Consider the following 11,756-nt stretch of genomic DNA (forward strand, 5'->3'; position numbering starts at 1 on the left):
GCTGCCTCTCTGCTCTGATCCATTACAAGGAGAATCTCCTTGTAATGGATCAGAGCAGAGGCAGCTCCCTCCCGCCCCCCTGCCAGACACCCCCCCCGCCCGCACGCATGCCCGCCCATCTGTTTGTGACTCCGTGGACGGCAGAGCGGACAGCTGCATCCAGGTAAGACATCCCCCGAAAATAAGACCCAGTGTCTTTTTTCGTGAAAAAAAATAAATAAGACACTGTCTTATTTTCGGGGAAACACGGTAAAAGGACAGGGGAATAGTATATGGAGAGAGAGCGAGAGAGGCACACACAGGAGCGGAGGGGATAGACTGAACGAAAGAGGAGACACATAACGAACGGGTGGACTCTGAGGAGGAGACCTCATTTGATTTTCTAAAGGTATTTGAATATATGGGCACTTAATGAATGGGGGAAAAAAACCTTTTTTTTTTGGCTTTTTGTAAAACTGACACATCTTGCAGTGAAGGAATGGGAATGAGCTCATCAATGAGTAAATCTTAATTAGAAGGACACACGATAGGGATTATAGTTTATTTTGCACATTTAATGATTTTTTCAACAAAACCTAAAGGAGAAACACAGCATTAGAATTGGGCAATCACTAATGGACACACAGCAATGAATGCTAGACACGGCAAAATAAGGGATTTATTAATATGAATGAAAGAATAAACCAACAAACTTAATTGAACTATGTTTAACACACAGGGAGATATTTACATATTGAGATTAACACTGGTCACATCAAGCTGTAATTTCCTCTGGGGGTGACAGGAATCGGTCTTGTCCTCCTGGAGCTGGGCTCCCTCATGACCTTTGACCCTTGGGTGAGTGGCTGCATAATATAATTATAAACATAATAAGAAAGAAATATGTATGGGAAAATTATAAATGGAATGAAAACACACGGAAAAGTTCAATTATAAGTTATTGATGAGTTTTGGAACTATTTATAACGATAGATGAATACTCTGATAAATAATACATTATGTATCTACAACTAGATTCTTGTTGGAAACAGAACCCCCGAGGAAGCTCACATGCGAAACGCGTAAGGGTTCAATGGAGCGGTAAAATTAATAGACTTCAATGGAAACTCTCAAAAATGCGTGTTTTTACAAGCGTTTGCCCATTCATATAAATATTTTACAATCTGCTCGCAAAAATGCATGGCTTTATGTATGTATGTATGTGTCACAAACTGCTTGTAAAAACGCGTAAAAAAGTGCTACACAAAACATGCTGAAAACACGCATATTTGATGTCGCTCAGGTATGAATGATGGCTTAAGTGACACTAAACCCAGGAGTTAAATCTTAAAAATGCATTCATGTACCCAACAAAAATGTATCTTATTTCTGCATCACTCAGTTGTAGATCCTCAAATCATTCTGAATGTGCCTGAAAGTGTGCTTCCTTTTGGAGGGTGGCTACTTTTGGTCCCCGTGGGTGTTGTAAAGTAGCCACCTCTCTAAGCAGGCCTGGGTTTACCATTAGGCAGAGTAGGCACGTGCCTACCGCTACCTTTCATGAAGGTGCAGCGTGCACGCAATGCTGGGGTCTTTCTGTGAATATGTGAAAGCTGGCAGGTCCCACAGCAGGCAAGGGCACCGGCTCAGGCTAAACAGATTTCCATTTATTCAGGCTAAAACTTCAATACAAATTATCTAACTAAACATGAAATTATACTTCCTAATGCACTCAACTTAAAGGAACAAAATGTGATTGTACATGTATACTGACACTAACAACATAAAGTATGCTTTGACAAATCCACACCCCTAAGGCCCTGTTCACACGTAGGCGTTTTTGAGCAGTTGAAAAAGCACTTTTACATGGCCAACACAAGAAATCCCACAATTTTCAATGGCCCCTGTTCACACCTGAGCAGAAAAAGCGCCAGCAGGAAAACGCCCGGAAAGGTACATGAGCTTCTTTGGGCAGTTAAAAGCTTTTTTTCCCCATAGACTCGAATGGAAAAGCCCGAAAACACACGGCAAAAGAATATTGCATATTTACATGCGCATTTTTGCGTGCTTAAATGCGTATTTGTCCATTGCCCGCAATGTTTCATGAGCTGCCAGTGAAAACACGCGTCTTCATGTACTCGCATACAAACATGCATAAAAATGTGCACAACCGCACGCAGAACACGCGCATACAAACAAGCAAAAATGGTGCCACCTAGGTGTGAACCCGGCCTTAAATCCACATTAGGAGAACTCACAATGAGACCTGTATGAGAAGTATTTGTTGAACAGGTGATAGAATGCTGTTTACAGATGTAAGCACCACAACTACTCTCATATATAGGCAGCATTGAAACATGTAAATCACATCAGAAATGACTTTAGAGGGTGACTTTACCTTTGCAGGACCAGGCAGTGTTACAGCCTACTGGAGTCAAGGCATTACTGCAGTACAAGTGCTTGTTATAGGGAGACCTGTTAACCACTGAACTCTAAGCACGGATGCCTACATATGTGCACAACAGCAAAGGAGCCCTAGTTTCAGTGGGCAGTAAACATTGTGTGGCATTGTCCAGCTGGGGGAATAAAAAACAGGCTCATTTACTTATCTGTGTGTGTGTGTGTGTGGGGGGGGCTATGCTACAATTTTAAGTTAGCAGTTATTCTTCAACACAAATGATACATTTGAGCAACAATTTGTGTTCAGTTTGTGAAGCGGCCATGCTCCTCTATCAAGAACAAATTACAGTTAGTTTATTACGACACCAGATCTCCCCCATGCAGATTTAGCAGTGCAAGACTATCAGGCCTACATTCTGAGGGTCAGCATTGGCTCCAGAGCCCCTAATCCCCCATTTGCAAAGGAAATGTAAAAATTACTTTTTAATGTACTGGAGTGGTAAATGTGAAAAAAAAAAGTTATGCTTTAAAAAAAAATTACGTGTCATTGTAAACTGTATAAATCGTGCATGGCTGCACCACATAATACCTACACAAGCATCAGTTAGCTTAAAAATAATAAATGTTGAAGACTATAATGTCATAAAGGCAATTCTAAATCTAAATGATAGGTAGGAGAACATTTATATCCTATGAAGATGTATTATTCTCATTACTTTTTATTCTTTCCTAGTTTGGCAATCCATTTAGTTTCCATCTTTTTTTTTAATTATAGGTTGTTTATCTTGGATTCTTTCTAAAGGTCCTTTCTCTCGCAGTTCTCAGTTTGCTCTGTTGCGCTGTGCAGTACTTTTCAATATAATTTGAGATTTTATTCACCCATACAGCATCCAGGTCAAAGCAGCCACGTTGCCAATGCTGTTACAGTCTGCTAGCCTAGGTCCAGAAACAAAACTACAGGGAGCAGTAGAGGGAGGCAATCTTGAGCCAACCAATCTATCCCTCTAACGAAGCATAAATAAAAGACATGCTTATTTTCAGGATTTACTTTCTCTGCTGCCCCAAGGCCAGGTTCCTCAATGCACCCCCCTCCCCGCCAAACCCCCCCAATGGAGAATGGCTCCACTGTGCTGGAACTCCTTTGACAGCTGAGATGGGAATGCTGCGTGTGCAGCTCTCCCGTCTCAGTGTTTACACAGAGCAAAGTGGAGAACGGACGTTCTCCACTCAGCTTTCTGCTCTCCATCCTGAAGAGAGGATCTCCATCTCCGGACCGAGGCAGCAGGCGGGGACAGACCTGCAGGCTGCATACAAGTGATCTTGGCGAAATTACGTGCCCAAAACTGGGGAATTGGTAGATGGGAATTCCACACCCCTGCTGCCCCTCTACTCCCTGGTGCCCCGAGGCCAGGCCTGGGTTGGCCTTATGGTAAATCCAGCCCTGCTTATTTTACAAGGTCAACACGCTCTCCTTGTTGCAATGTGAGTGTACTTGTGTGAAGTAAGTTCTCTGTCCAGCCAAATCCAGCCAGCCCAGATTCTCAATCAGCAGCCTGCAACCTATGGACAGGAAAATATCCACACTTGTGAACTAGGACTAAGCAGGGATTTCGCCACAAAACTACCAAATTATACTGCTTCAGGATCTCTTAAAGAAGAACGTCATCCTAATCCTAAAAATTACAACAAAGACACCTTTAGAAATGTTTAGTAATGGCAATCTACAAACAGATACTTATAGATAATTGCCAGCTTATTGTTATTTGTATACCTTATTTCTCTTTTCCTCCCCATTCTTCTCACAGTGGCTATTTCACTAATGGCGGAAGAATCCATCTTCTTTTACTTCCTGGAATTCTGGATCTTTCTCCTGGAACATTTGGCAAAGCACATCACCTGAGGGGGAAACGATAACTTTTCCTCGAGATCTTGTAAGATTTTGCAGTTTTTACAGAAGAGATTTCCCAAGAAGGCACTGGTGATGTAGCCTTCCTGGGGGCATCGGTGAGGTCAGGGCCTCACTCATTCAGGAAGTAGAAAAACAGTAATTGTAAGTAAAAACTGCATGCTGATGTAAGGGAGTAAAGGTACGCCTGAAAGAAGGTGAAAGGTGAAACCTAGGTCGGTACCACAAATGGAGTATTCCACTGACTCTCTGTTTTATACATCAAGGCCGGTGATTAGGGCACCTGGCAGGACTCGTAGCAGCAGCAGCTGTCCCCAGCAAGTCCACACAGCACAAGAGAGGAGAGCAGCCAGGGATGGAGAAGCGAGTCACTGTGCACCTCCCTCCTCACATTACACCCAGTGCTGGGAGTGGCTGGGATATTAATAGGAAGGGCGAGGCACAGTGACTCCCTCCTCCATCCCTGGCTGCTCTCCTCTCGTGTGCTGTGTGGACTTGCTGGGAACAGCTGCTACGAGCCCTGCCAGGTGCCCTAATCACCGGCCTTGATGTATAAAACAGAGAGTCAGTGGAATACTCCCAGTTGGTTCTGAGGAAGGAGGCGTGACCTCTGAAACGCGTAAACCACTTCACTATCAGGGAAGACGAACAGCCGGTGGATATGCACCTTTCGTTCTGACCCTTTTATGCCTGTTTTTATTCGTCCTTTGTGAGTACCTTTATACCATCCTTTTTATTCGTGTATTAAAAAGTTTTTATGCGGTGGAGGCGCTCTCTGTGTCTTGTCTTGCAGTTATGCAAAAATATTAACCTTGCTGAATTAATGAGCTTGCTGGATATAAACCTCTGAGAGATCATATTCATTTAGCAATTCATCACTTGTGCTGTGTAGTACGGTTATTATTTTGCATGCTTAGCAGATTTGCTATAAGTCTTCTTAATGATTACATTATTTGTGTGATTTTAATCTTACTTAATTTTCCTATACACTATGTAATGCTGTATCTGTATTTTCTTTAAAAGGTATGTTGTTGTAATGTTCAATTTAGCATGTACATATATAAACTGAAGATTTAGTAACAGTTCAGTTTCATGCACTAGGAAATGCATGTGTCAATATTTTACTTGAAAAAAACAAGAAAGAAAACCACTAATGTGACTGTTCAGTAATCAAACAAATATACAGAAGGGTATATTTGAGAATTTGAGAAAACCCCCTCTATATGTTTGTTATGTGTTCCCATTCACACAGCATACCGAAAAATAGTTTAAAAAAATACATTTCTTACCTTTTTAGATGTTTGTTGCAGTCGGTAACATGGCTAAATCCAGGTTTTTCTGAGCACCTTCTCAGTGATCTGTCCTTATAGAAAGACTGAAATTTGAGGAGTGTGCTTCTTTCATTAACGTAGTTAACATAGAATGTAAACCCCTCACAGACCCTCCTAAGATTACAAAGAAGGAGAAATCAAAAAGAAATTGTAACCCTTAAGGAGCCAAGACACCCCAACTTAAAGTGACATTAAAGTAAAAAAAAATTCCCCTCCCCAATGTTATTTAAAGCACTTACCTTATATGATGTCTCTTAATCCAATCTTCTTCTTCTTTCCTGTTCTTTTCATCTGTCCCTCCAGCGCTGCTGTGGGTCTCCGATCCAGCGCTGACTCCTCAGTCCTTGCTGGCACTTCCTGTCCCACGGTGTCTGCATGCGGGTGCACGCGTCCATAGACTTACCTTGTGTCTCTCCTGGTCTACCGGCCGAAAATGTGAACTGCGCAAGATGCTTTGCGGCCGCCCGAGAATTTTCACTTTCACTTTCTTGCTAGCCGTATATATATGCAAAAAAAACGGAGGCTTTATTGATACTTTAAATAAAAGCAATTTAAACGGCAATAAACATTTGTAAATATTTTTAGATTCTGCTATGTGTATGGGAACATGTAACAAATATAAAATAGGTCTTATCGCAATTTGGCTGCAAAAGTGGAAATACACTTTAAGCGTCAGTCTTTGACATACTGTACCACCAGTCCTACAAAATTAGGTGTTGTACATATGGGTTTCTGTATGCAAAAGAGCAACATGTACAGCAAGCTTTAGAAGGTATTTGTAAAGCTTTCAGCAAATGTCAAGCAGCTTCACTAAAACCTTTAAAAATTCAGTTTTAGTATGGTAATGTTAAAAATAGATTTTAATAGAAGTGTTGACTATCACAGAAGGCTTCAGCAGACTCCTGCTATAGTAGGCTATCTGCCTTCAAAGTGATTTGGGCAGCTATAAAGCTTTCACTTCTGCATCCCCCCTGCAGGATAATGGCCCTCCCCCACTCCACCCCCGCCATGTAAGCCAGGCTCCTGCAGGCCAAAGGCAGCCATGGCAGGATATCTCCCCTATGGTGTATGAACCCAGAAGCGGCAAGGGTATTGTTACTTCTGGTTTCTAAACTTCGTCCCTGGGCCACAACAGGCAGTTTAAAAAAAATTGCAACTGATGCCATATTATTCGTCAGGGTCTCTGCTTTAAGAAAATATACAGTATACTTTTAGGGGGCTTTAAGCAATTTTAGGACTAACGTGTGCATTTTAATGTGTGTGCAAAAATTAAAATACACAAACAGCTTTGGCAGCAATTTTTTTTTTTAAATTGACAGTCAGCACTCCCATCATTATCTGTGTTTAACCTCCCCAAACTACAGTTGGCTTTAAATGCTTCAACAAAGCTGTTTAAAACTCTGCATCTGCCCCTCTGATCCTCCACATCTGACCGTGCTGATCTTCTGCATCTGCTCCTTTGATCCTCCACATCTGCCCCTCTGATCCTCCGCATCTACCCTGCTGATCCTCCACATCTGACCGTGCTGATCCTTGGCATCTGCTCCTTTGATCCTCCACATCTGCCCCTCTGATCCTCCGCATCTACCCTGCTGATCCTCTGCATCTGCCCCTCTGATCCTCGACATGTGCCCCTACTGATCCTCCACATGTGCCCCTACTGATCCTCCACATCTGCCCCTGCTTATCCTTCACATCTGCTCCGTGAGACCCTATGCATCTGCCCCTACTTAGACCGTTTGCATCTGCTCCTGCTGAGACCCTCCATCCGAGACATCAGGCCTGCACGTAGAGCAGAGCGGCAGCACAGAGTATGTAGCAAATTCATATACTATTCCGTATTGCTATATAATGTATTGCTGGGATTTGTAGCCCTCTTTAATTGATTGTATTATTCTGCATTGCTGTATAATGTATTGCCGGGATTTGTAGTCCTCTATAGCTGGTGGTAATTGACAGAATTGAAGAATCTCAGTCAAATTATCCAAACCAGAAAAATTCTGCCAGTTAGCTCATTTTCCAAATCGTCTATGTTGGTGTAGAACTGGTGGTTCAAATTATTCTACCAATTCCCCTGCAATTTACTTTTTAGTGAATAGAACTGCTATTTTAAAATAGTGAGGAGAAATAATTTCTGTAACACAAGAATGTATATGTGGGTGGGCCTTGTGGATGAGTGGGGAGTGTGGGTGAATGTGGCCTGTATATGGGTGGAGCAAAAAGGGGCCCCATAATCTCGTATTGCCCGGGGGCCCCATGTGTTGTCACTCCGCCCCTGTTGGTGGTGTTTCTTTAAAACATTAAAAAAAGGCATCCTAGGCCTAAAACTAGATCTGTGATATGGGACATCCTCAGCTGTTCACACATGCATATCATGCTGCTTATAACATTGCAGTGAACAACAACAAGGTTAAAATCTTCATAGCTACCAGCTGGCCCTTTTTACACAACAGATCTGCTGTTTTTACTGTTTGTTCATCCTGCGTGTGGCCGGCGGAAAAGAACAGCTAACCCTGATACCACAGCAGAGCAGAATTCCCTTTCTGTACTGCTCATAATATAGATCTGAGACACAGTGCTGAAAATCCTCCCCCTGGATTATTAGTCCTCTATATCTTCAGCAGGCTCTCTGGGGTGTCTCACAGTGATCCTTGCTTCTGTGTGTTCCTTGGTGATTCATGTGCTGGAAGCAGCAGATTAATAATAATCAGGCAGGGTAGAAAAGAGCACTCGTGGATACCAAGCAGTTTAGCCAATCATTCCACAGCCATAAGGCTGCTGGATGTTCAATATGAGAAATTGAACTTTTAGCTGGAAAATTACAGCGTGAATGGTTGTAGGGAGGCAGCAGGTTGCCCATTTGTATGACTTTTTTTTACAGCTTTCCCATGTAAATCATCAGGGAGACAAATATTTTTTAACACATCAAATATACTTATTGATATTAATTAAGGTATGCAGCACTATGTTTTCATAATAACCTACTTTCATAGGTGATGACCCCCTTGGGGAGGGGGTACATAATTAAAAACCATACCCAAAACTTAGTGGAGCATGCCACCCTTTTTTGAACAATGTATCCAAAATAAAAATGAGTGAACATGAGAGTTATTTTTGTTGCTTATTTATTAATCATTGTTTCTTTGATATTTTAAAGTGTAACTGAAGCGAAAACTTTTTTTTAGTTTTGGATAGAGTGGAGAGGAATTGGAACACCTGTCAGGTTTTTATTGCTGTCTACGCCCCTGTTAGGGAGAGTCACCCTCTCTATTTGTCCTGGTGACCGTTATCACTGAAAGTGAAAGAAAATCCCACATTTTGGTTATGATCAGAACAGGAATAGATGGGAAATCTTCCAATGGGGCTCTAGTTCTGGTGACCCCACTGACCACCAGGGATTTCCCTCCCTTTGGAGGGATTTCCAAATACTTCCTGTGGTGGTTACCAGACAGGACTCCCAAATAGGACATCAATGGCAATAAAAAGCTGAAAGGTTATAAATCTCCCTTACTCTATCCAAAACTAAAAAAAAAATGTTGGGCTTCAGTTCTACTTAGGTGTTCTCATATACTGTATATTAATGAAATACCACACCAAGTTCTGCTTAAAGTTAATCTAGAATTGTAACTTCATCATGTCTACCGGTATGGAATATATGGGTACGTTTTGGCATCCAAATAATAATATGATGAAACATATTAAATGTGTCTCCCCATATATCCCCAACACATCGGACATGCTAACATCAGACATGCGCATGTTTTGATTTATGGTCTAACAGTACTACTATGCATTCTAGGAAGGGCCATATGGACTTCTAGTAGAAATAAGAGTTGTAAAAACAACAAGGAGGTTATGGGAGGGTTGGGCTGCATTATGAATGACACAAGAGTTTTAATGTTTCCATATCTATTGAACGTATGTCAATCTTATCATCTTTTCATGTAAATAAAGACTTGAGATTTTATTTGATATGTTGTAGTTTATTTTGAGGTACCTTAGTCCTACAAAATAATCATCTTTTTAAGTATTTAATCTAGGATTGTAGTTGTGGGTTATATTTACTGTACTATATACTGTACTTTAGTCTGGAATTGCACTGATAGACTTTCGCTAAAAAGGCGCATATGAAAAATCTCATCAGAGCATTTGATAATGGCATCAAGACTTGTACAATTCGATAATGGCATCAAGACTTGTACAATGTTGTTCAAAAATGTGTTTGATTTTAACCATCAATTTTTTAAATGAATGGAGTTTCTCGAATTAAAATCATATTCACTGTAAATATTTTTTCCATCACTATGGTCAAAATTGATCGGCAATTTGACCCCATTAACCATTAGAAAACCATTGAACTAAACAAAATTCTACTGTTGTGTGGCCAGCACTGCACTACCTTTTTAAACACCGGAAATGTTTGTGTAAGCAAAATATTTTCTTTACAGTATACTGCTACTAATGACCCTCATTTGTCCATATTGAGACATTGTTTCCCTGGATCTTATTGTCTTTCCTAAATTGGGTTGGATTTTGTTCTGGCTCTACTTGAACCTGGTCTCTTCTGCTCAATTACTCAGCCACAGTAGACATGTTTGAACTACTATACCCAGTATTCCATGGAGCCAGGGGCTGTGGAAAATTTCAGGCCTCATGCAAAATATTAAAGAACATAGTTTGTTAAAATATATATGAACCCAGGAACAAAAATGTACTATATTGTGGCTTACTAGTCCATAGATGGCTGCATTAGTTTTCATTTTTCCAGGTTAAGTACATTAAGTGATTATAGAGTGCTAAGAATAGCACTATTACATGTAAGTGTATTTAAAAGAGAACTATGTCCTAACCTTCTTTGGCCATAGTTCTCTGACGGGTCACAGGAGGACAAATATTAATGTCCTTCGGTGACCCAAAACTCAGTATATAGCGGGATATTGCCCGCTGTATGCTGAGAGCTCAGAGCCGCGCCACAGCCAGAACAGAGCCCGACAGTACTGTCAAGATCCACCCTGCTGGCCGATTGACAGCTGGCTCTGCCTCTCTAGAGGCAGAGCCAGCTCCCTCCCCGTCCGTTCCACCAGTCTGCGCTGAAGAAACAGAAAGGGGAGGGGGGATTTTTTAAAATATGCCAATAACTGTTGCTAATCAGTAATCAATCTTCACACACTGACTGAAATTATTTATTAACAATATATATTAAAATATATTTTTTTCATACTTACGTGGGCAGCAGTCACCTAGTACTAGTAGTAATGGCAACAGATAAATATAGTACTTCCAAAACTAAAAAAGCACAAAAAAAGAAGTTTAATTAATATGCATAAGAACTATTTGCCTCCAGTGTTTCCATACAAAAGATCTATTCACTGAAGTTTTTAATACTACAAACCTAACACGAGCAGTTTTTGGTGTAATGCTCCAGGCACAAAAACTACTCCCCTAACCTAAGGTCCTCCTTACTTTAGCCCTCCCTCTAACTTTAAAACGAACCCTTTACATACCCTCTTGTAACCCCAAATGTAACCCTCCCTGTAACCCCCACACTAACACCTCTTGTAGGCCTAACCATCATTACAGGGAATACTCCCTGTAACCCCACCTCAACCCTCTCTGTAATACCACCCCGACACTAACTCTCCCTGTAACTTCAACCCTAACCCTGCATGTAGCCTCAACCCTAACACTCTCTGTAACACCAACCCTCACACTAACCCTCCCTGTAATATTACCGGTAACCCTCATAATAACCCTCCCTATAACTCCAACTCTTAATCCTTCCCTATGTAAACCAAACCCCTTGTTTGCACACTCACTTCCCCTATACCCATATCCTCTGTGTCAAAGACCAGCTCTTCCTGCATCAGATACCAAATACCAGTGTTACTGTTTTCTCCACAATATTTTTTTAAACTACCAGCAACAAGCACTGTCTAATAACAAATACAAGTCTTGCTTTTGAGTAGACTATAAATAATTATAAGCGTTTTTGAGTAATCAACAACATAAATACCTACATGGGTCGTGGTCCAATTACAATCATCAGCACACCCCACAGCTAATGATTGTTTACTGCATCTGAGAGTGGTACAGTTGTAGATACGTTGGCCTGACAAATCAGTACAGTGGCCAATGAGGTT

This window comes from Nanorana parkeri, unplaced genomic scaffold (genome assembly GCF_000935625.1).
Source record: "Nanorana parkeri isolate BGI_ZX_2015 unplaced genomic scaffold, ASM93562v1 scaffold292, whole genome shotgun sequence".
NCBI classification, from domain to species: domain Eukaryota; kingdom Metazoa; phylum Chordata; class Amphibia; order Anura; family Dicroglossidae; genus Nanorana; species Nanorana parkeri.